Below are 26,762 nucleotides of genomic sequence, written 5' to 3'. Positions count from 1 at the left end.
GCCCCCCCCCCCCCCCCCCCCCCCCCTCCTTCTATGGCCACCACCATCACCATCGCAGGGACCCAAGCACTGGCACATGTAACCACTCGGCTGGATGCCAACTCCATGAGAGCGAGCAGAGCCTTGGCTGGTGCATGGCAGCGTGTTCTCCCCTCACCCCCAGCAGCCAGCACAGCGCCCGCCTCGTAACAGGTACTCCAGAAACAGGCAGAGAATGGATCAACCGCTGGGATATCACCCCGCTACTGAATCAGCCAGATTCTCCCAGGCAAGGACCCTGCATCTAGGAAGACTTATTCCGAGGGACAGACCAACTGACTAAGTTTTTCATTCTGCTGTTGGAAAAACTCAAGGATGATCCCTCCGGGACCTTTCAGTAAGAGTAAAATCACAGCACTCTCCCCCAGCATAAAAACATACACTGACTTCTCACTGTCCAATCCCAAATCCCTACCCCCGCAGCTAAGGTTCCCCAACGCCCTGGCCACCTCCAGCCACCTTCCTCCCTCTCCAGCCTCAAGATGACCTTCAAGCCCATTTATCTCCCCCAGTGGCCCCGCCCTCCGCCTCTATTCCTTTCTGGCAGTTCTTGCCTAAAGCATTTCTCCCCCTGCAGGCACTTTATGTCCCTTTACTGTCTCCTTAGAGAGGCTTCCCCTAATCCCACCTCTGGCCTAGTCACTGCCTTAACTCTGAGCATCCACAGTACTTACACAGGGGTCGGGTGCTCTGTGCCGTTGCTTTGATCCCCTCTCCTCCATGTGAGGAGTTCTCAGCTGGTTGAAACCGTCAGGTATCATTGGGGTCAAAGCTTGCAGCCAGACATTAGATGACGCCAAGTGAACGTTTCCTTTACTCACATTTGCACACAGACATAAATACTACCTCCCACTGCAAAACTGTCTACTGATGGCCACAGTACTGAAAAGCCGGACACAGATATGATAACCACATCAGAGGAAACAAGATTGGTTCTACCCTAGAATTTTTTTCCAGAGAGAAGCAAAGCATCTTTCCGATGAGCTACAATGTGCTGAGGGCCTCACCCTCACAGGGACCAGAGGCAGACTGCCACCTTTTTTTTTTCCCCCTCAAGTAATCTCTACACCCAACGTGGGCTCAAACTCACAACCTCAAGATCAAAAGTCGCATGCTTTACTGAATGACCCAGTCAGACGCCCCAATTTTTATTTATTTTTTTTAAATTTTTAAATGTTTTATTTATTTTTGAGAGAGAGCAAGCACGCACATGAGTAGGGGAGGGGAAGAGAGTGAGGGAGACAGAATCTGAAGCAAGCTCCAGGCTCTGAGCTGTTAAGCACAGAGCCTGACGCTGGGCTCAAACCCATGAACCATTAGATTATGACCTGAACTGAAGTCAGACGCCTAACCAACTGAGCCATCCAGGTGCCCCTATTTTAAGTAGGCTCCACGCCCAATGTGGGGGTTGAACTCAAAATCCCAAGGTCAAGAGTTGGATGCTCTACCAACTGAGCCAGCCAGGAGCTCTTTGCCAACTTTTTTCAACAGAAAGAACACAGCCCTTGAGAAATAACTGGATTGAGCAAGCAAAGTGTCATGTCAAAATTTCCAGGCTTGAGGGCAACTGAAGGGAGAAGCAGCATAAGTGGCTGGGAGAAGCCTGTGGGTATTGTATCTGTAGACAAAGCACAAATTAAAAAGTCAGAAGAGCATCCACTGATCTGGAATGCTATCTAAGTTATTAATATTCTTCAAAGACAGGAAATTGAAATAAACCAGAGAAAGGGAGCTTAAATTTCTGAATCTCAGTATCACAGACCCACAATAGAGCTCACTACTTACTGGAGAGAAGGAAGAACCTTTTCCGAAGTTTATTCAGACCAACTTCCCCTAAGAGGGTAATCCTGGTCACTTAGTATGCAGCAAGGCACAAGTAGGGCTGAGGACACATATCTGTGGATCCTAGGTTGGAACTCCTTCCTTCAAAGCTACTGTGGTTTAGGGCAGAACCTCAAATTCAAAGGGCATTTGTGGTGGTTATAAAACACGGCCCCAATTGCTTCAATACTCCTCCAATGGAGACAAGGGGTCTTTGTCCCCTCCCCTTGAATCTGGCCAAGGCCATGACTGCTCCAACCAACAGAGTACAACAGAAGTGTCCATATGCAACTTCCAAGGCTTCCGCCCAATTCTCTTAGAAGGCTCATTCCCCAGAACCCAGCCAACACCCAGGAGAGGCCACACAGAGGCACTTGGTCTGCAGTCTCAGCTGAGACGAGCCTTTCACTCATCCCAGCCCAGGCATCAGATCTGTGGGTGAAGCAGCCTCCGGATGATGGCTGCCCTGGATGTTCACATCTTCCCAGCTGGGGCCCCAGACACTGTGCAGCAAAGAGAGCGACCCCTGCTGTGCCAATCTGAATTTCTGCCCACAGCATCCCTGAACATAGTAAAATGGTTGGGGCTTTGTGCCACTGAATTTGAGGGAGGTTATTGCATTCGGTAACTAGAACAACATCTTTACTAACACAGTGATAGAATACCATCTTTACAGAGAGTCTATCTTCTATGAGAAAAGAATTTGTAGTTTTAAAGGAAAAGGCTTTGCTGTTAAAACTAGTTTAATAGTAAACCCCTACTTTCCTCTGTGCACTCACTCTCTATACAAACCGACAATCCCCAAATTTATATCCCCAGCCCTATCTTCCTGGGCTCCAGTCTTATACCTGACTGCCTAGTCAGCATTTCCACTTGGATGTCCAACAGGCACCTCGAATTTAATGTACCCCAAACCCAACCTCCTCATTAAAGACCTCTCCCAGCCAACTTCCCCATTTTCACAAATGACAACTCCATTTTTGCATGGGCTCAGGCCACAAACCTTGAAAATAAGCCTTGGGGTGCCTGGGTGGCTCAGTCGGTTAAGCATCTGACTCTTGGTTTCAGCTCAGGTCATGATCTCACAGTTTGTGAGTTCGAGCCCCGCGTCAGGCTCTGCACCACTAGTGTGGAGCCTGCTTGGGCTTTTCTCTCTCTCCCTCTCTAACTGCCTGTCCTGTCCTCTCTCCTTCTCTCTCAAAATAAATAAATAAACGTTTTTAAAAAAAAAAAAAAAGAAAAGAAGCCTTGACTCCAATCTCTCTCTTCCTCCTCTTCCTCCCAACATCCAACATCCAACCCATTAACAAACCCCGTTGGTTCTACCTTCAAAATGTATCTAGAATGTGAGCACCTCTTCTCACCATCTCCTCTGCTGCTACGATCTTAATCTGAGCCAGTGTCACCTCTCACCTAGCCCACCTCTTACCTCACTGCCATCATGCAATAAATTCCTAACTGGTCTTGGCGTGCTCTCCCTTGTCTGTCCACAGTCTAATCTCCACATTACAGATCCTTTCAAGAGGGAAGTCCTATCATTCCACTCTTCTGTTTAAAGCCCACTTAGGAAAAAAATCCAAATCCCTACCTCAGCCCACCAGACGACCCATTTTGCTTCTGAGGGCCTCTCTGACCTCCTTTCTCATGGCTCTCTTCTTTGCCCACGCTGTCCCCGTTCTGCTTCTGGAACATACCATGCCTGCCTGGAAAGCTCTTTCCCTGGAGTATTATGTGGTTCACTCTCTGACATCATTCACACCTCTTCACAAATGTCCCTTCACACCATTTCATGGAAGAGAGCACATCTACCCCAGCTGAGTTTTCTTCACAACACTCAGCACCCTCCAACATACCACATATTTATTTTTTATCTCCTTCCGCCATCGCCTGTGAGGGGATGTAAACTCCATAAGAGCAAAGACTTTCTTTTGCTCACCGCTACTTCCCCAGTACCTACAGGATGTTCAAATATTTGTTGACTAAATGAATGAAAATTACATGAGTGCTTTTTTTAAAACTCTGTAACATTCTTTTAGCACAGAGAAGGCTGAAATACTTTAAGAAGCTAATGAACTTCCTAGAAGGGCATACACTGGTCTTCCTTCAGCATGAGCTAATAGGTGCAATGATTCATGCGGATTTACTGTAAGGGACAAGCAAATATACAAAATTTCCCATGAGAAGAATTTATATTAAAATGCAAGTCTCAAAAGAAAAAAAAATTTTAATATAAGGCTAAGGACACCTGGCTGGCTAAGTCAGTGGAACATATGACTCTTGATCTCGGGGTTGTAAGTTCAAGCCCTATGTTGGTCTTAGAAATGACTTCAGGAAATAAAAATAAAATAAAATTTTTAAAAAACTTTAAAAAATAAAATATAAAGCTAAACTGACACACAGTCATTTCTCCCTAAATGCAATAATGAGACTTTGGCACCCTGACGTCATCTAAAAGAGGGTATTTCATGACACATGCCTGTTGGTAGTATTTGGGAATCTAAGAAATTACAGCCTAACTTAACACTGACATACAGACACTGAAATGAGGCATCTCGGAAAACAGAAAGCCACTTGGATGAGTAAGTTTATTTTGAGATATTCCCGAAGTAAAAGGTCTGAGATCCAACCTAGAGTCAATAGTAAACTGCTTTACACAGTAAACTGATTGCCTGCTTTTCAATGTTAGGCCCTCAAAGGACTTGGGCTCCAACTCAATAACAAAAAAACATTTTTGTTATTGTTGTTTAAGAGCTCTTAAACTCTATAAAATCCAACCTGCTCACTTTACAGACATGGAAACAGACCACTGACGTGAGCAGGGGGAACATTATCCCGCAAGCAGACTCTTGACTTAGTTTAGGGTTCTTTCCAGCACACGATGACTTAAGAGGCAAGGAGTGGATCAAGCCTTAAACTTTATAACTGGAAAAATGTGGTTAGAGAGGAAAAGACGACTGACTGCAAAGAGAAAATCATCTACCCAGACAGAAAACGAGGGTCATGGTTGTTATTCTCTTGAAGAGAAGTATTTTGTTTTGGGGATTTAAAAAAAAAAAAAAAAAAAAAGTTTTCCACATAAATGTGACCTCAGTAGAGAAAAATGCACAGAAACAAAATATATCATTTCTCAGAGGTTTTCTTGTCTTGTTTCTCAGTGTTACTGAGGTATAATGGACACATAATATCACATAACTTTTAGGTGTACGAACTGATGGCTGATGTTGTGAAATGACTGCCACAAGCTCAGCTAACATTTTTTTCTTGTGATAGGAACGTTTGAGATCTATTCTCTTAATAAAACAATACAGTATTATTAACTATGGTCACTCTGGTATATATTAGAACNTTATAATTTCCCCCCCCCCCCCCCCCGCCATGTCACAGGTTTTCTGGCCCACCTGTGACACTGAAAAGGCTACATGTAGAGGTGTCACTGGTTCACTAAACACCTGAGTGCCTCTTTCCCACGTGCTCAGCCAAGCCGTGAGGGACGCAGAACTGGAGAATTCAAGTCCCAGCAGAGCGGGAGGAATGTACAACTTCGGGGGCCGCCCCCGGGACGGAACTCTAGAACAACAAGGCGAACGGTGCTCGAGGGAGTTGTACAATCTGGTCCACACTGTCAAAGAAGGTACAGTTTTGAAGGAAAAGCAGACTTGTAACAAGATAATCACATGTAAATGGAAATTACATGTACATGGACAGGAGAAGGCAGATACTTTACAAGGTACAGAGGCCCTCCAGGAGAGACGGGAACGCTAGAGAAGAGGGGTAACCAGTCCCAGCACTGGGAATTAGCATGTGCAAACACAGAAGTGCTCCAGAGGTACTACACTTCTTGTTTCAAGTAAGCTCGAAGTCCAATGTGGGGCTTGAAAACTTGCAACCCCGAGCTCAAGAGTCACACGCTCTACCGACTGAGGCAGCCAGGCACCTCTAAGAACTACTACACTTTTGAAGAAAACTTCCAACGTGGAGGGTTGGGGGTGGGAGAGGGAGAGAGAGACAAACATAAGAGGAACCCAGGAATCAGAGAATACTAGGGGCATATAAACATTTCACAAAACTATAAACAATTTCCTCAGAGAGACAAGTTATATGCATTAAGCAGGATTTGGATGAAAATAAAGATGAAAAGGATAATGACAACTGAAAAAGGGCTCTGGAAATTGAAAATGACAGCCAGAATTTATTTTTTAATTTTTTTTAATGTTTCATTTATTTCTGAGAGAGAGAGAAAGAGAGACAGCGTGAGCAGGGGAGGGTCAGAGAAAGAGGGAGACACAGAATATGAAACAGGCTCCAGGTTCTGAGCTGGTTGTCAGCACAGAGCCCGACGTGAGGCTTGAACCCACGAACCGTGAGATCATGACCTGAGCCAAAGTCGAACACAACCGACTGAGCCACCCAGGCGCCCCAATGACAGCCAGAATTTAAAATTAAGAGGATGGTTTGAAAGATAGAGCCAAGGAAACCTCCTAGAATATACTCTAGAACAAAAAAAGATGGAAGACAGAAGCAGAGGGGAGACAACAAAACTCTGGTGATCCAATATCTGACCAAGAGGATTCCCAGAAAAAGAGAAGGGAAAAATGGTAAGGCGGGAATTATCAAAGAGAGAATAAGAATTTTCCTTTCCAGATGGAAAGGGGCCCATCTACTACCCAATCCAATGAATGAAAATTGAACCACACACTAAGGCACATCCAGTGAAATTTCAACAGAGGGAATAAGTTACACAAGCTTCCAGAGAAAAGAACCGAGTCTCTTGGAGAGGATCAGAAATCATAACAGCGCCGGGCTTGCAACACAAACACTGAAAGATTCAAAGCCAACTGAGTCAATAAGGCTTTCAGAACGATGAGCAAAAGATCTGATGCCCAAATGATCTCTCAAGTGTGAAGAAAGAATAAAGATATTGTAGATACCTACTCAAAAAACTGACTTTCCGCACACCTTTTCTTGATAGCACGTTACTGGAATATGTGCTTCAGCGAATGAAGCATTAAAGCTAGAAAGAGGAAGACAGAGGATCTGGGAAAAAGGGAATCCAACATAGGAGACCCTGACTGTAACATTACGGGGATGGGGGCGGGGGCGATTGCCAAGAAAATAAAGGCTAGATTGCCAGGGTGTTTAAGTGTTTGAAGTAAACTGTCAGGCATTTGAGAAACCTGTCAGAGCATCTTGGGGAAAAAGTTGGCATTAGGTATAAAGAAAACTAGACAAGTTTTTTAAAATAAAAATAAAAACTCCAGGGGATAAAAACACAAATATCTGTAATATGAAAGGAACTATAATCATAATCTGTTGCTTGGCTTACCAGTGAACAATATTTAGTCAAAATAATATACATGATTGGCAGTTTAGCCAAAGTGGATTAAAACTTATGCCCACTCTTTGTGAGGGATGGGAAGGAACAGTGGTGGTGAAAGAAATACATCTTCACCAATGACAGCAGGAAGTTATTAAACAGTATCTAAAATTTTAATAGGTCAAAAATAGCAGTGTAAGTGTATTATGGAGAAGCATGAAAGTAACTATGAGAAGAAAAAGCTCAATACTTGGAAAGCAGCAATCTAGGAAGCGCAGAAGCATAAGGAGGGGTGGGACAGAGGACCATTGTTTGCAATATATGTCAGTGTCTTTAATTTCTAAGTTATTTATATGCATATATGCATTTTTGGATAAGAATCAATTCTGTTTTCAAGTGAAATGCTTAATACCAAAATAAAATAAAACTTAGGTAACATCGTTTCATCTTCGCTCAGAAGGAACCTCCTTACTTAACTTGTTCGTCCATTTAGAAAAGGAAAACACACCAGTCAGGAACAAAGAGCAAGGTACAGAGTGATGAACAGAACAGACAGGTCTCTGCCCTCCTTGAGATGGAGGTAGACAGACAAGTAAGGAAGTAATTACCACTTGTGATAAGAGCAGTAAAGATGACAGGATAGTGAGTGACTGGGGTCAAGCTGGCATGCTTTAGGTCGTCAGGGAGGGCATCTTAGAGGAAGTAACTATCTGTCCCGACTTCTAAAGGAAAACATTCCTCTTGATGTTAAAATCTCAGCTTGGAGTTTCTAGGACCAAAAAGATAGTGTAGATTCAAATGTTAAAATGGGCTGGCCTCTGCATAGGAATCCTTTCTTTTTAATGTTTATTTATTTTTGAGGGAGAGAAAGAGAGACAGAGTGCAAGTAGGGGAGGGGCAGATGGAGAGGGAGTCACAGAATCCAAAGCAGGCTCCAGGCTCTGAGCTGTCAGCACAGAGTCCTATGCGGGGCTTGAACTCATGAACGATGAACCATGAGATCACAACCTGGGCCACAGTTGGAGGCTTAACCCACTGAGCCACCCAGGCGCCTCTTAGGAGACATGACTGTTCCAACTCCTCACCAAGACCGAAGGCCTGGTCTTGTGCCTAGAGTGGCCTTTAAACTAAAAATCCTTGGTAAAGACACAGATAAATGCCACACTCCCAGCCCCATTTTAAGCAGCTGTCTTCTCTCTCTCTTTTTTTTTTTTTGGTAAGGTTAAGATTCCACTTGATTTTTTGCCTCTGTAGATTTCCCTAGTTTTCTCGAAAGCTCAGTTTATCCAGCATTTCTTGCTGTTTTGCACAAGAGGGTTTTCAGGGTATCCAGTCTACCACAGAGCTGGAACAGAAGCCAGGGTGAGACAAGAACAGGAATTTAAGAAAACTTTAGAGGTAGCACCAACAGGATTTGCAGATGATGTGACGAGAAGCAGGGGTATAAGGAAACAGGGAAATGAAAGATTCTTAGATTTGCGGTTTGCACAATGGGGTAGATGATGATGCCATTTACTTCAATCGGGAAAAATTGAGTGGGGAGAACAGCACAAGCTTGTGACAAGAAATGTGAAGAGTTGTGTTTTAGGCAAGTGACAGGTGACAGCTCCAAGCCGTCTGAGGGGAAATGTCAGATAGGCAGCAGGACAGGAATTGGGAGCCTGGAGAGGCCCGGGCGGGGGGGAGGGGGGAGTACACCCCTGGTAATCATCAGAATGGAGATGATGTTTAAAGCCAAAATAATGGATGAGATAACCTGGGGACAGAATACAGAAAAAGGAAGGAAAAGAAAGCCCCAGACAGAGGCCTGAGGTCCTTCAAACATGAGTGTTCAGGTAGAGGATGAACCAAGAAAGGAAACCGGGAAAGACCAGTAAAACAAAGAAAACCCAGGGGAATATGTTGTCACAGAAGCCATTTCATTTCATTTCATTTCATTTCATTTCATTTCATTTCATTTCATTTCATTATTTCGAGAGAGAGTGAATGAGAGTGGGGAAGAGGGGCAGAGGGAGGGAGAGAAAGAGAGAAAGAGAGAGACTCTCAAGCAGGCTCCATGCTCAGCGCAGAGCCCAACACAGGGCTCCAGCCCACAACCCTGAGATCATGATCTGAGCTGAAACCAAGAGTCGGTTGCTCAACCAACTGAGCTACCCAAGTGCCCCTCAAGTTTTTAATATTATTAATGAACAATAAGCATTCCTCATTCTTCATATATCTATACACTATCTTTAAAACAAATCCTAGAAATGAAATTGCTGAGTGAAAGAGTATATACATTTAAACATTTGATAAATATTGCCAGATGCTCAACCAACTGAGCCACCCAGACACCCTGAAAGTGTTTTAAGAAAAAAAGGTGTTCAATTGTGACCAATACCACTAAAAGGGTGAGCAAAATGGTGACAACACCTATTCAATGTGGTAATGCAGAAGTCTCTGGTGATACTCTGGCCCACCATACCTAGTCTTTCCATCAATCAGGTTAATGTTTCTGAACCCCAAGACAAATCCATCAAGATCACAAAGGTATTCAAGCCACTCTAAAGTCCCACTGGAAGACTATTTTCTCATTTTTGTCACTTAATCTGACACACATACAAAGTAATTTAAAAGTGTCCAAGAAGAATAACCTCTAGAGATAGTGATTCTTCTCCCTCAAAAGATTTACAGCTCTCCAGAAATTCTCCACTAGTCCAATCTACCAAGGGTCAGAAATAAGGTCTTAAGGAGGAATCAACAGTCTATATCTATATTATATGTAACGGCAGACATTACCATAAACATAAAGATCAGTATTTAAGTTTGTACTCTGGACTATGACCCTCTGGCCAGCCCCACCTAGACCCAGGAGAATCTGAAAATTAAATTTAGAGGGAGGAGGAAGGCAAGTATTTCATTTCATTATCCTTAGTACACTGACCACGAGCATCCCCAAATTTGTTTCTGTATGAGCTTGAATTCCAGAAGAGATATTTATGCCAGTTAAAAATGTTTTAAGGAGGGGCGCCTGGGTGGCTTAGTCGGTTGAGCGTCCAACTTTCGCTTAGGTCATGATCTCGCAGTTCGTGGGTTCAGGCCCCGCGTCGGGCTCTGTGCTGACTACCAGCTAAGAGCCTGGAGCCTGTTTCAGTCTGTGACTCCCTCTCTCTCTGACCCTCCCCTGCTCACGCTGTCTCTCTCTCTCTCTCTCCTAGAAATAAATAAAACATTTAAAAAAAAATGTTTTAAGGAATGGGGCGCCTGGGTGGCTCAGTCGGTTGAGTGTCCAGCTTCGGCTCAGGTCACAGTCTCACAGTTCGTGGGTTCGAGCCCTGCATCAGGCTCTGTGCTGACAGCCAGCTCAGAGCCTGGAGCCTGTTTCGGATTCTGTATCTTCCTCTCTGACCTTCCCCTGCTCACACTGTGGGTGTGTCTCTCTCTCAGAAATAAATTTTTTAAAAATTTTTTTTAAATTTTTAAAAATGTTTTAAGGAAGAAAAATTAAATACATCCAAATTACAGGGGCGACTAGTGGCTGAGTCAGTTGAGCGTCCGACTGTGGCTCAGGTCATGATCTTGCAACTTGTGAGCTTGAGCCCCGTGCTGGGCTCTGTGCTGGCAGCTCAGAACTTGGAGGCTCCTTCAGATTATGTGTCTCCCCTTTTCTCTGTCCCTTCCATGCTCATGCTCTGTCTCTCTCAATCTCTCAATAATAAATAAAAACATTAAAAATTTTAAAACAAAACAATATATACAAAAAGCTCTTAAAACTCTCTCAAAAATAAGAAAACAACCCAACTTAAAAATGGGCAAAAGATCTGAACAAGCATCTCACCAAAGATACACGTGGCAAATATGCATATGAAAAGATGCACTGTATCATAAGGCAATAGGGAACTGCAAATTAAAACAATGATACCACTACACCCTTATTAAAATGGTCAAGATTCAAGGCACATGGGTGATGCAGTCAGTTAAGCATCCAACTGTTGATCTCAGCTCAGGTCATGATCTCAGTTTGTGAGTTCGAGTCTCCGCATCAGGCTCTGGGCTGATGGTGTGGAGCCTGCTTGGATTCTGTCTCTCCTCTCTGCCCCTTCCTTGCTTGTGCGCATGCACTCTCTTGCTCTCTTTCTCTCTCTCTCAAAAATAAATTTAAAAACTTTAAAAAAAAGAATGGTCAGAATCCAAAATACTGAGAACTGCAAAATGGTACTGGCACCGAGGAAGATAGCTGAGCAGTTCTTATAAAACTAAATACACTCTTAGCATGTGATCTAGCAATCATGCTCCTTGGTATTTACCCAAATAAGTTGAAAATGTATATCTGCACATGAATATTTATAGTGGCTTTATTCATAACTGCCAAAACTTGGAATTAATCAAGATGTCCTTCAATAGGTGAATGGATACACAAACTGTGGTGCAATCAGCAATGCAAAGAAATGTGCCTATCAAGCCACAAAAAGACATGGAGTGTTGCTAAGTGAAAGAAGGCAATCTGAAATTTGAACACACTGGGGGTTGCTGGGTGGCTCAGTCAGTTGGGCGTCCGACTTCGGCTGAGGTCATGATCTCACGGTTCGTGGGTTCAGGCCCCATGTCGGGCTCTGTGCTGACAGCTAGCTCAGAGCCTGGAGCCTGCTTTGGATTCTGTGTCTCCCCTCTCTCTCTGACCCTCCCTGCTCACGCTGCCTCTCTCTGAGAAATAAATAAAACATTAAAATTTGAAATTTGAACACACTGTATAATTCCATCTATATGGTATTCTGGAAAAGATAAAACTATGGAGACAGTAAAAATGATCTGGTTGCCAGTGGTTTGGGAGAGGGATGAACAGGACATTTTTAGGGCAGTGAAACTACTTTATGTGATACTGTAATGGTGAGTACATGTCATCATACATTTGTCACAATACACAAAATGTATAACAGAGTGAACTCTAATGTTTACTGTAGGCTTCAGTTAATAATGTATCAATATTGGCTCAAGAGGCACCTGGCTGGCTCAGTCATTGGAGCTTGGGACTCTTGATCTTGAGGTTGTGAGTTCAAGCCCCACATAACAGTGTAGAGATTAGGGCGCCTGGGTGGCTTAGTCGGTTAAGTGTCCGACTACAGCTAGAGTCATGATCTCACAGTTTGTGGATCTGAGCCCCATGTCAGGTCTGTACTGACACCTCAAAGCCTGGAGCCTGCTTCAGATTCTGTGTCTCCCTCTCTCTTTGCCCCTTCCCCACTCATGCTCTGTCTCTCTCTCTCTCTCTGTCTCAAAAATAAACTTACAAAAGTTATATTTAAAAACACATATATACTGGCTCATCAATAGTAAAAAATGTACCACACTAATGCAGAATGTTAATAACTGGAGAAACTGTGGGGGAGAGAGAGGAGAGGGCATATGGGAACTCTGTACTTTCTGCTCAATTTTTCTATAAACCTAAAATGGCTCTAAAAATATATATGCTCTATTAATCTTTAAAATGTCTGAGTTGGGGAGCCTGGGTGGCTCAGTCAGTCAAATGTCCCACTTTTGGTTTTGGCTCAGGTCATAATCTCATGGTTCATGAGATCGAGCCCTGCATTAGATTCTGCACTAAGTTAGTACAGAGGCTGCTTGGGAGTCTCTATCTCCCCTCTCTCTGGCCCTCCCCTGCTTGGCATGCAAGTACACACTTGCCCTTTCTCTCAAAATAAATAAAACTTTAAAAAAAATGTATGAGTTGATGGGGTGCCTGGTTAGCTCAGTCAGCTCAGTCAGTGAAGCATGCAACCATTGGTCTCAGAGTTATGAGTTTGAGCCCATGGTGGATGTAGAGATTTCTTATATTTAAAAACAAAAAATCTTAAAGAAAATAAATAAATAAAATGTATGAGTTGAGCTTTATGAAAAAAAATTTTAAAGATAAATCTGACCCACAGGGGGTCCTTAGGTGGCTCAGTCAGTTAAGCATCTGACTTTGGCTCAGGCCATGATCTCTTGGTTCATGAGTTTAAGCCCCACATCGGGCTGTCTGCTGTCAGCACAAAGCCCGCTTTGGATCCTCTGCTCCCTCTCTTTCTGCCCCTTCCCTGCTTATGCTCTCTCTTTCTCTCTCTCTCTTTCAAACACAAACATTAAAAAAAATTTTTTTAAAGAAAATCTGACCCACAAAGTTTAAATTATATTCAAGACAGAATATGAGCTATCTCCCCATAAATAAAAAGTTTCTATTAAGTCTTCTCAAAATGAATAATATACTTGGAAAAATAAGTCACCTCATGTACGTCACGGTTTTGCATGATGTAAGCACTCAGAAAAGATTATTTTATCACATCCACATACGAGGTTATGAAAAGGCTCAATTACTCATGAATTATAATCCAACAATGTGAGGTAGTGGGAACGATTTAGAAAGAGAAAGAATAATACTTAGAAAATAATGAAGAATTGGGGGCAATTTATGATCTAAATTCTAAAAATCACACATGGATGGATGGATAAAAGGATGGATGGATGGATGGATGGATGGACAGATAATCACACCCATAGGGAACCTGACCTGAAGCATGAATTCAGGCTGGATTTTCCAATCACTCAGCCAAAGAGAACCCAGGAGGTGGCCAAGATAATGTAACAATCCTATCAAGTAGCCTGTTGTTCCCATTATACAGATAAGGACAGAAATGTTAAGTGACCACAAAGATAACTGTACAACTAAACACAAACTGGGAGTCTTCAAATTCCCAGTCTAGTAGAGTCAAATTATCTGTTTGTAAGTCTTATCTCTACTGTGTGATCTCTGACAAGAAAATTCCTCTTCGAATTGGTTATACAAACAACTACAAGAAAGGGAAATGAGAATTTTACTTACATTATATGTAATAAATGAAAGTTAACTTTATTATAAAGACTTGTCTGAAACAGATACGTCTGAAATGTATTATAAAGACATGTCTGAAAATAATCAAAGCAGACAGCAACTGTCTTAATGTATACAGTGTATCAGTAAAACAAGACTAAATATTAATCTGGTTAAGTCATGATTCTTTTGGCAACTATCATCCACCCCTAATTCATATTAAGGTCCATAAATACTAAGAAGAGTAAACAAAATCAAAACAGATCTCCAGGGGTGCCTGGGTGGCTCAGTTGGTTAAGCGTCCAACATCGGCTCAGGTCGTGATCTCACAGTTTGTGGGTTCGAGCCCCACGTCGGGCTCTGTGCTGACTGCCAGCTCAGAGCCTGGAGCCTGTTTCAGATTCTGTACCTCCCCTTCTCTTACCCTCCCCTGCTCATGCTGTCTCTTTCTCTCTCTCAGAAATAAATAAAACATTAAAAAAAAACAAAACAGATCTCCAGGGGCACCAGTATGGCTCAACTGGTGGAGCATGGGACTCTTTTCTTTAAATTTGTCGGTTTATCTATATATGTATGTAATCTCTACACCCAATGTGGGGCTCAAACTCATAACCACAGTAGTATGCTCCAACTGAGCCAGTCAAGTACCAGGAGCATGGGACTCTTGATTTAGGGGTTGGGTGTAAAGATTACTTAAAATCTTTAAAAAGAGAAATAAATAAAAAGAGAGAAAGAAAGAAATCTTTTTTCCTGTGTAAACTACGTTTCTATCATTTCTCTTTCTCTCTAAAATGACTTCTAAACTCTGTAAACATGACTTCACTAATCTGAAGGAAGACTTTATAGCTTATGGGCCTTTAAAACAGCGTTTCCCAAACTAAGGACCACCTGCATCATAATATCTGACTGCCTATTAAAATGACCCTACATCTACTGAATCAGGCTCCCTGGGGCAAAATCATAGAATCTTCTTTCTCTTGAGGCAAACCATGAGAGACTCTTGAATGCTGAGAAACAAACTGAGGACTGATGGACATGCGGGGGAGGGGGGAGATGGGCATGGAGGAGGGCACTTGTGGGGATGAGCACTGGGTGTTATATGGAAACCAATTTGACAATAAACTATTTGTAAAATAAAATAAAAAAAAAGAATCTTCTTTCTCTTTTTTCAACAAGTATGGTGGGGGTTCTTGTGCTAAAGTCTTTAGACTAGCAGTTTTCAAATTTTTTGCTCTTAAAACTCCTTTATATCCTTAAAAATAAGGACCCCAAAGGTTGTCTCTATCTGTATTTACTGTATTTGAAATTAAAATAGAAATTTTAAAAATATTTATTAATTCATTTAAAAATAAACCTACGTTAACATAAATAACATTTCTATGAAAAATAACTGCGTTTTCCAAAACAACAACAATTAGTGGAAAGAATGACACAGTAAAAGTTTTGGAAATTTCTCTTGTGTCTGGCTTAATAGAAGATAGCTGGATTCTTGTATTTGCTACTGCATTCAACCTGTTGTAGTATGTTGCTTTGATTGAAGCGTAGGAAATGTGACCTCATGCGAGTTGGAAGAGGGAGAGGAGTATCTTAATAACCTTTTCAGATAATTTTGGATATTCTTTAATACCACACCCAAATTCAAGTGACAGTTTCTTTTTTTTTAATGTTTACTTATTTTTGAGAGAGAGAGCACACAGGCTAGCAGGGGAGCGGCAGAGAGAGAGAGGAGACAGATAATCAGAAGCAGGCTCTGCCCTATCAATGCAAAGTCCAACTTGGGGTTCGAACCCATGAACCGTGAGATCATACAAACCTAAGCCAAAGTTGGGCACTCAACTAACCGAGCCACCCAGGAGCCCCAACAGTGGTAGTTTCTTTCTTCCTCCCTCCCTCCCTTCCTTCTTTCGTTTCTTTCTTTTTTTAATATTTATTTATTTTTGAGAGAGAGAGAGAGAGCACAAGCAGGGGAGGGGCAGAGAGGGAGACACAGAATCTGAAGCAGGCTCCAGGCTCTGAGCTGTCAGCAGAGCCCCACACGGGGCTTGAACTCATGAATTGCGAGATCATGACCTGAGCCAAAATTGGACTCTTAACCAACTGAGCCACTCAGGCACCCCAGCAAATGGTAGTTTCTTAAAGATTAGATTTGATGTAACTGCATTCTGTTGGATCTCAATGAACTTTTCATATTCAGTTGCACTGAGATCCATTGGTCTATCCTGCACTTTGAATAGAATGTTTTCCCAAGCATGATATAGTAACGTACTCCATTAATCATTTGGAAAACACGTAGACCTTCCAGATGTCAACACATTTCATCATAATAAAACTATTTAAAAGTCACATTTGTTTTACCATTTAAAAATTACATTCATTAATATGGGAAAGCTGTCAAACTCACAATTTTTCTTGCAAATTTTCTCAAATTCTGATTTTCACTCAAAACCTTAAATTTTGTCCTTGGCAACAAATATTGTCAGTTGTTTCCCTTGAAGAGACAGCTTCTTTTCTTTCTGTTTTGAGAAAATGTCTACCAGTATCCCAGTTGGTCTGTCTGTCACTCCTCCAAAGTAAAAGTGAAAAAGGCAGCTAGTTTGAGCCTGTAACTGAGATGTTTTCACGAGACCTCTTCCTTAAAACAACCATCGTACTTCCTTACACAGCAGTGTTTGATGCATGCCTCCCGTTTCATCACAGAGCATCAAAAAGGAACATCCTCCAGAGTTGAAAGATAATGAAATTAGTATCAATTATTGTTGTATCATGGACATTCTTAAGTAACATCAGTTTTTCTTCCTGAGAGGGCACTAAGCACAATAACTAGTGTAAGAGTAAATGCCAACCAAATAAAAGGCGCAAACAACATTATGAAAATGGCTTTGAAATTGACCTCAAAGACCACCCCCCAGGCCCTGTGACACTCCTCAGGGATCTGTGGACCACACTCTGAGAACTGCTCCTATAGACAACTCAAACAAAAGCATCAATGAGCAGCTCACCCAAGGGAACAATACAAAAACCAGAAAACGGCTCCTGCCCCCATTTGCCCAAGGACACAAAAGAGTGTGTTGTGTTGTAGGGCTGGAGTGGCTGAAATTAATGGAAGCTGGGCTCTGGCATCACAGGTATGTATATGAACAGCAAGCTTTCAAAAAAACTGGGTGGGTGGCAGGCACCAGGTGAGGGTGGGAGAGGCAATATTCCTACCTGCCTGAGTGGCAGACTGGAGTTTCATTTAGTGACACAGCTAGAATTCTCCCAAGAATTAATGCTTCAGAAGAATGTGCATTCTGATCATGGAAAAGCTACATTTTAAACAGTATGCATACCATGATTAAAACATTTGAAGTAGAGATGTACAGATTTATTCATATATGCCTGAAAATAAATATGAGGATATTTACAATATTGTTTTTTCTTTTTTTTTTTAAATGTCTATTTATTTTTGAGAGACAGTGTGTGAGCAGTTGAGGGGCAGAGAGAGGAGACAGAGGATCTGAAGGAGGCTCTGTGCTGAAAGCAGAGAGCCGAATGTGGGGTTCAAACTCACGAACCATGAGATCATAACCAGAGCTGAAGCTAGATGCTTAACCAACTAAGCCACCCAGATGCCCCCAAAATATTGTTTTCTGTCTTGATATTTTGCAATCTACTACTCTCATTAGAAGACTAATCAATTATTTTTCAAAAATCATTAAAAAAAAAACAAAAGTGGGGGGTGCCTGGCTGGCTCAGCCTATAAAGCATGTGACTCTTGATCCTGGTGTCCTGAGTTTGAGTCCCATGTTAGGGGGAAGATTGTCCTTAAAAATAAAAAACACTATGTGGTGCCTGGGTGGCTCAGTCAGTTAGGTGTCCAATCTCAGCTCAGGTCATGATCTCGCAGTTCACGAATTTGAGCCCTGCATCAGGCTCTGTGCTGACAGCTCAGAGCCTGGAGCCTGGTTCAAATTATGTGTCTTCCTCTCTCTCTGCTCCTACCCTGCTCATGCTCTGTTTCTCTCTCAAAAATAAATAAAANCTGCTCATGCTGTCTCTCTCTCTCTCTCAAAAATAAATAAAAATACATTTAAAATTTTTCAAAAAACATGAGGCATACACAGACACATTTACATGGAGTGTTTACTAAAATAAAGTGACGAAAAGTAAGAAACAGAGTTATGTGTATACTGTGCTACATGCTGCAGAAAGGAAAGAGAGAGAGAGAATAATATGTTTGCATGTATTCAAATGAAATCACTGTGGAAAAATTAGAATTGGGTACCTAGCTGTCCCTGGGAAAGAGAGTTCAGAGGAGAAGATGAAAACTCCACTAACTACAAACCATTTTGTACTGATTAATTTAAACTTTTCTTTTCCTAAAATATTGCTTTTACAATAAAGAAAACTGCAGCCTGGAACCAAAAACCAAAACTGATATAATCTTGTTGGAAATCTGTGGTTAAGACTAGCATTCATCTTTCCAAGGGAAAGGGGAAGTAGTTAAATCCACAGACTGGATTGGGGGAGGGGGGTTCTTCTCTATGGCCCACCTGCAGCCTCATTCTCCCTTGCTCGGGAGATATTCTCACTGGGTATATAAGAACGGTACTCTTGTTGTAAATCTTAGAGTAAACTGAGGCAGGAGTCTATGGCATCACATAGCTGCATACAGGGCACTTCTGATCCTTGGATATTTCTGCAGAACTAGGATTTTTTTGTTTTTAATTAACAAGCTTTACTTTTGGGGGCAGTTTTAGGTTCAAAGCAAAACTGAGCAGAAAGGATAGAGTTCCCATAAACCTCCTGTCCCCCAACAGGCACAGCCTCCCCCACTATCAACATGGGGCACCACAGTGGTACACCGAGAAACAGGGATTGTAGACAGCTCCATGAACCCAGTATTCTCCAACATGGTTATTAGGAGCCTAAAGTGCCCCCATGCTTCTAACCACTTACAGTCCACTCTTATTTACGTGCTTAAACACAAAGGGACAATAATGCACAGAATTAAGAATAAATATTGATATATGGCTTCAGAATGCTGCCATTATTCTACCTGCTCCTATCCATGAGACAGTTACCACCCTATGTTTTATTTGGGTCAAGTTCCAACAAATTTGTTTTCCCTAAACATACTGATAAAAAGGGCCCCACATACAAAACTGATTTGTCAGACAAAATCAGTCAGATTAAATATTTATCGTATCTAAACCGCAAGTAGAAAAAAAATTCAAAGGCCGATTACTTTAATGCTAACTCGATGCAATACTGCACTTTGTTTGGTTCACAGGAGAGGTAATTACTCGGCTGACATCTGGGCTTTAGGGTTTTGAGGATTCCATTCGTGGGGAGGAAAAGGGAGAAGAACAAAGGAAAAGTCTAATGCTTTTCGTTGGGTCAGAAAAAGCGTTTGCTAAACAGCAAAAAACAAAATTAACATAAGAAAAGATGCTGAAAACATGCATTTTAGGAAGCTTTCACCTAAGCAGGTGCTCAAGTTTAGACTCAAATCCTCCATTTCTCATAACCAGAATGAGTGGTCAGGATACCGAAAACTAATAAAAGCAATCGACAAAGCGGGAAAACAGGTGGTTAACACCAGACTGGGCAGGGTTTTCCTAAATTGAGCTCACCTTCGCTAATCTAAATCAGTTTTACAGAAACGGCTTCTACAAAAACTACCCAAATATCCCCCTAATAATTTGTGCTCCTCCTCCACAATAGGGAAGCCATTTATTTACCAGAAGGTTTACTTTCTCTTTCAAGCTCTGCTGGCTTCCTCCTGCCCCACATTCAGGCCAGAAGCAACGGGGCGGCCTTTCTTTCCTGGCTTCTCGGATCCCAAACTGGTGAGCTAGTGTGAGAAAACCCGTTTCAAGGAGAAGCTGAGTGGTTCTTCTTAAACCGCAAGGCTATTTTAAATACAGATGCGTCTGCAAAGGAAAGTTACAAGACAAGAAAACAAAGCTCTACTCCTCCCGTGAAACCACACGCACACATGCACACACGCACACACTTGTGCAAAGGGACATATCACCTTCCAGCCTCAGATCATCCATTCCACTTGGGATGCCGCCACACCCCCAAACCGTGGGCTGCCCAACCTTCCTTGTCTGACTCCTCTACCCCTCAAACCTTCAACATTATCTGCACTTTCAGTGTTAGGAAGAACTCCAAGGGACTGCTAAAATTCCTAAGTGGTAATATGTTTTTAATGTGTTGAATATTACTTAAAATAAATGGGCCACAATCAAAGGCTTTGGAAGATTCAAAGAGACCTATCACAAGGGCATTCGTGTAAACAGGAATTTACAGTCTGCCTATTCCTTGTACGTGACAGCCTCCATCTTCTCCACCACAATGTAAATCCCCCTGGTCCCTATTCATTTAGTTTCTTTCCTATTAGCTTACAATCTCCTAATTACTCCTTCTTTCCTTTGGGTCATTAATGGCTACCATGAATCATAACTTGCCTGACTTTGTAGGTAGATACTGCAGTTTTTAATAATATTAATTATTAGCACTCACATGTTAGCTATCTGCCAGGCACTGTTCAAAGTACTTTCTATACATTATCTTACTTAATCCTCACAACTGCCCTACAATAGAACCTGGTATATGTATTTTATGGCTAGAGAAACTGAAGCCCACAGAAGTTAAAGCAACTGACCCATGGTCTAAGATGTTCTGGATTTGGGACTGAAGCCCAAGGAGTCTGGCATCATAGCCCATTCTTTCACCTCCTATAGCAACTATAGACCATGAAACCCATAAACACAGGGCCCAAGGGTTTCAACACTTAAAAGGACCGTTATCTTAAGAATGCTCAAGAGGGGGATGGGGCGCCTGGGTGGCTCAGTCAGTGAAGCATCTGACTTCGGCTTAGGTCGTGATCTCATGGTTCGTGGGTTCGAGCCCCACATCAGGCTCTGTGTTGACAGCTAGTTCAGAGCCTGGAGCCTGTTTCAGATTCTGTGTGTGTCTCTCTCTCTGACCCTCCCTGCTCATGCTCTCTCTCAGAAATAAATAAAACATTTTTTAAAATTTAAAAAAAAAAAAAAAAGAATGCTCAAGGGGCACCTGGATGGCTCAGTCGGTTAAGCATCTGACTTTGGCTCAGGTCATGATCTCACAGCTCGTGGGTTCGAGCCCCGTGTCAGGCTCTGTGCTGACAGCTAGCTCTCAGCCTGGAGCCTGTCTTCAGATTCTGTATCTCTCTCTCTCTCTGACCCTCAACTGCTCATGCTGTCTCTCTATGACTCTCAAAACTAAATAAAAGAATATTAAAAAAAATAGAATGCTCAAAATACAAGTTCCTTGTCCAATGTGGTCAAAAAAATCAAAGGTCAGGTAAATGTCCAGTGATTAGGAGAGTTATTTACTCTTATGCATGGGATAGCAGAGAGAAAAGCCAGATGATGCTTTTTATTACTTATTATATTGGGGGTGGGGGACAGAGTGTCTTCCTTATTATTCTTTCATTAGGTGATTAAAAAGAAATTTGCAATAAATATGTCCAAAATATACTGGTAAGCAGAAAAAGAAAAAACCTGGAGACATACACACTAAACTATTAACAGGATATATATATAAAATACACAGTTTATTTGTCTACAAATTTAAATTGCTTATAATAGCATGTAGTTCTTTTGTAAGCAGGACAAAACAACTTAGTTTAATGATACATGAACCCAATAATGAATAGAAGAGAAGGGGTAGCAGCTTCCTTTCCCCTCTGCTCTGTCCTCCTAAATTAAGAACTTCTGCTTGTAGCTCCTTGAACACCCTATGCTGTTTTAAGCCTCTGCCCATTCATGTTCCCTGGCTTTGAATGCAACTGTTCACTACTCAACTTTGTCAGGAGAATTCCTATTCATCCTACAAAACCCTATTCTTAGGTGTTCCAACCTGATAGAACCCTTCTGTGATAGAGCCTTTTTCTCATCCCTGAAGAGAATTAATCTCTTTTCTGGGACAGTTAATAAGAACTTAGATTTACAGAGTTCCTGGGGCGCCTGGCTGGCTCAGTCGGTAGAGCATGAAACTCTTGATCTCAGGGTCGCGAGTTCAAGCCCCTGCTGGGCATGGAGACTACTTTTTAAAAAAGAAAAGAAAAAAAAAAAAACGATTTATGGAGTTCTTACAATGTGCCAAGCATTCCGCTAAGCATTCTACCTACATTCTCTCACTGAATCTTCAATAGACCTGTGTGATAGGCACTGTTCTCCACTTTTACACAACGGAGGCTCAGGTTCTGATTAGGACGAGCAGGTCCAGGATCTGATCCAGACCCGCCTGACTTCAGAGCATGAACCTTGAACCATTATCCTGTCATCTCCCCTGCCCTGAGTCCACACACACTGGTCTGCACAACACCTCCAGTTCTGTGAAAACCGGATTTCATGACCCTTGGATCCCCCCTAGCACCATAAGTGGCTCTCAATATAAAATACTCACCGATAATAAAGTAATGAATTAAAACGAAGCAGAACAAACCATCTGTCAATCTGACCTTAAGATTTGCCATCATCTTAACATGATAAATGAGAACTGAGCAGAACAGAAATTCATTCTTCCATATGCTGTTCCTTTTAAAAACCAGAGACATTTCCGGGTGCCTGGGTGGCTCAGTTGGTTAAGCGTCCGACTTCTGCTCAGGTCATGATCTCACAGCTCGTGGGTTCAAGCCCCACGTCGGGCTCTGTGCTGACAGCCAGCTCAGAGCCTGGAGCCTGCTTCAGATTCTGTGTCTCCCTCTCTCTGACCCTCCCCTGCTCACGCTGCCTCTCTCTCTCTCTCTCTAAGAAGTAAATAAAACATTTAAAAAAATTTAAAAAAAACAAAACAAAACTAGAGACATTTCCAACAGCTGACCACCACCGTCCCATCTGGCCATCCTGACTAAAGTGCACCCTAGCAAGCCAAGATTCCTAGTGACAAACGTGTAACCATGAGATTCATTCTTTTCATCATAACCAACAAAGACTGAAACATCCCAGCAATGTCATCCTGCGGGGCCTCACCAGGGCTGCTCCAGGACACCAGGACTTCTTCAAGATCTGGGGATGTCCCTCAAGAGTTCTTCTTGTGGTTTTTATGAATGACCCAAAAGTTATAGTAAAATTGTAGAGTAGATACGGAAGACATAAACTGTGAGTGGTCATTTGCAGCCAATTAAAAATGCTAAAAGACACTTCCGCACTGAAGCGCACGAATCTGTAAGTCAGGACACCTCCCTGTGGGCGTTGGCCCAATTTATATGGTCAAGCCCAATAACAACTCCCCCAGGGCAGACGCCACGTGTGCTGATTTACTTTGCACAAATTAACCAGTGCCAGGCATGTGCCTGACACATAGTAGGCACTCCACAATTAAACACCAATACTTGGCCTCAAAAATCTTTAAAAGGACAAAAACAAATTCCATGCTCTGGCATTCAAGGCCTCTGGTAAGTAGACACTCCTCCCCTACTTACCTTACTAATCGGACAGGATTTTGTTGGTGCTCTATCACCATACCTCCTCACCTTAAATTCTTTAACCCTATCAAATTCCAACCATTATTTGGGACCCAGATCAAATCTCTCCTTGGGTAAGAAGACTTCCCAGACCACTCCAGGCCACATAATCTTTCCTTCCTCTGAAGGCATGTAGCACTTAACGCAGCCCCGTCCAATAGAACTTTCCAAGATACTGGAAAGGTTCTATAGCTGTGCTATTTATTTTTTTTAAATATATAATAGTGCCTTGTTGGACAGCCCAGGCTTAATGTCTCATCAGCTCTTTGAGGACATGTTACACTGTTGGGATAAAGCATTTATCAAATCCCCTCAGTGGACTCCAAGTTCTGTGAACAAAGCCTCTGATTCTCTATAGTAACTTTAAGTGGCAAAAAGTAAATATCTGTTGAATCTGTATACCACTTCTGAGGAAACCATAAGGTAAAAAGGTGCTATAGACTCAGCATCTGAAATGTACTACCTCTGCCCCATCTCATATCTGAAAGTCAAGACAAGCAGAGGTGGGGCGGGGAGGAGGGGAGAAAGCAACTTTCTGGAGACACAAATGATCACTGATCAAGCCAGAAGGCACTCCGGGTCAAATGTCATTTTAGGTCACCTCTATCCTTTACCTACAAACTTGCCTTATTTTAAATAAGTATCTCTTTCCATTAGCAGACAGTTAAATTCTGATGATAATTATGCTAACTAAAAAGTTAGTTACCTCCCAAGTCAGATGCACCAGATGGAAACAAACCCTACTTGTATTTCTTTTTTCACCTGTTTGTTGGCTTTCTCCCTTGGAGTCTTATAGCCTATTGGTGGTACTTCGCTGTCCAGATATATGTTAGCATTTCAGGGACCCTTTTCCCAGCAGGGCCTATACCCACTGTCAATCAAGACCTAATGCTTTCTCTTTTATGGCTGAGTAATATTCCATTGTATTCATCTATGACACATCTTGTCAGTTCATCTGTCAATGGACACTTGGGCTGCTTCCCATATGTTGGCTATTATAAATAATGCTGCAATAAATATAGGGGTGTGTGTATATATATAAAAGACCTAATACCTAACATAGATAGTCCAAAATAATACAAAATATACTGAAGGACAGGTTCTAACTCTTTGGCACTCTGCTGCCTTGGGCAAGCACCTTATTCCTTTAGCCTCAGTTTCCTTATGTATAAAATGAGGTTAATGTCATGTGAATGACCTACTCTTTGTACGGAAAGTTACAGCTGTGGATACTTCTAAATATTCTTCCCAAAAGTACTATATACAGAAATAGAAGATTCATGAATTTACTGGTGGTTCTCTGTGGCAGATATACTAACATATACAGTGACTTTAAGATCAACCCTCCAATGTCTACATTTGTGTGTGTGTGTGTGTGTGTGTGTGGTGTTCCAGACTTCTTTCTCCCATCCCACTATGCAAATGCCTGAGCAAAAATTCTGCTAGTATTCCAGTCTGGCACATGTAACAAGGAAAGAAATGTGTTGATGCAGGGAACACAGACATATTTAATATAAAATAAAACAGAAACTTGGCTGAATGAAGTCATAACACAGTCTAACCCACATATAAAAGATTGAGATGATTTATAGTTCTGATTTATTCAAACCAATGGTTTACTAGCACAGCCAGCTAAAAAGTTATAACCCGTACCCAAAATATAGCCTGTAGATGCACACACGATAAAAACCAGCAGGTACACATTATGCACATTTTTAATTAAAAAAAAAAGTGTGTCACTACCACACACCCACTTGATACAACACAGTGAGATGTGCACTAACCATGGAAAAAGCAACTTGGATGAGGGTTTGAATTTTGCTAACTTAAGCCCAACCACACCTCCCAATCACAGGTAAAGTTTGCACACATGGCTTTGCCAAGTCCAGCCTGTCTTTGTTTCCCTCTGCGTTTACCCAAGATCTTGGCTCTAAGACAGAAAACTCCCACTCTCGATTGGTTCATTCTGTCCTATGCAATTAAGCAACACCACAATCCAGTAAACGCAAGGGCTCGATTATTTATCTTCTGGCCAAGTTTACCAGGTGTTTATAAAAGAACAATGTCAAGAAGGAAAAGAGGTTTATTTCTTTCTAGAACTGGCTTGATGGGGGCCTTGCTTTGTTTTTAGAAGGGGAGAAGGGAAGCAGGGTTTAACCTAGAAAAAAAGACGGGAGGGAATTTAAAAAGAGTACAAGACTGTCAATTTCCCTACAGGAAACTTGACTCTTATGCAATAATCCTACCCACAGCCAGTGAGGCCATAGTGGGGGGAAGACACCTATTCGTACCTCTAGAGGGGCACAGCTGGCTCCTAGAGGAGAGGGAACAGGGCAAGGCCGAGGAATTGGCTCAGCTGGGAGCCGCCGCGCGCCTGGGAGCGGAGTGAAAGCTCTTTCCAACACCCCCAACCCCCGCCAGTGATCTCTGCCGGCGTGACAGTTGCTCCTGTGGCCGGAACGTCCCCAGAGTCCCAGGGAGCAGGAAGTCTGGGGGCTGTCCCTCACTCCTGCCACCCCCACCCTAGAGTGCCCTCGCCCCACTGTTCTCCCCTCGAATCCATTCTCTCTTCCTCGGCGTCAGTCCTTTCTCCAAAGAACGAAACTTCCTCCCAGCGCCCCCTGTCTTTTCAGAGGCCCGCTCCTGTCATCCCGGGAGTTGTCCCTTCAGAACAACCCTCGAATCTCCACGTATTTCCCCCTGCCCCACTGAAGTTCCCATCCACAACTCCCCCAAACACTGCAGAGGCTCCCGGGCCCTCCGGTGCCTCCCGGGATCCCCAGGCCTGGGGGCCGTCGGAGGGGGGGCGGCCCCACCCTTCACCCCCTTCACCTGTTTCTCGGGCTCAGGCCCGATAGGCCGGGGCTACGCTTGCGCCGGAATACGGGTCACGGGGCTCCTTCAGGCCACGGGGCCTCTCCTGGCAGAAGTGGAGAGACAGCGCCGAGCAGGGGTGCTCGTCAAGGATCCGGTTCGGGCTTGCTTGCTCCGCGGCGACGTCGGAACCCCAAACTCCCCCTCCCCGTCTACGCCGCCGCAGCTCCGGAAACCGCTGAATTACAGCCCCTCCAGCCAATCCCCGCCTAGTCCCAGCCTGGCACAGACACGCCGCTTCTGCATAATTCATGAGACGGCCAGTTTTCCTAGCCACTCAGAGGCACTCGTGCAAGTACTGTACACCCGAAGCCCCACCCACTGGCCAATGAAGAGAGCCTCTGTGGGGGAAGGGCGGAGCCAAGAGTAGACTGGGAACGCCCCAGTGCTGG

At 42.9% G+C, this 26,762-nt stretch overlaps 1 protein-coding gene across 5 annotated transcripts in view; it reads right to left on the bottom strand.

Annotated features, from left to right (window-relative positions):
- The window catches only part of STAT3 (signal transducer and activator of transcription 3), a 69,038-nt gene extending 42,504 nt beyond the window's left edge, over positions 1 to 26,534 (bottom strand). For all 5 annotated transcript variants that reach the window (XM_077779177.1, XM_077779181.1, XM_077779179.1 and 2 more), the window contains exon 1: positions 26,329 to 26,534. The gene's annotated coding sequence lies outside the window, so the exon portion shown is untranslated. The remainder of the gene's footprint in view (positions 1 to 26,328) is intronic.
- Positions 26,535 to 26,762: the final 228 nt, after the last annotated feature.

Source organism: Crocuta crocuta, unplaced genomic scaffold (assembly GCF_008692635.1).
Source record: "Crocuta crocuta isolate KB4526 unplaced genomic scaffold, BGI_CrCroc_1.0 scaffold68, whole genome shotgun sequence".
NCBI lineage: Eukaryota > Metazoa > Chordata > Mammalia > Carnivora > Hyaenidae > Crocuta > Crocuta crocuta.
This window is presented reverse-complemented; position numbering and strand designations above follow the sequence as displayed.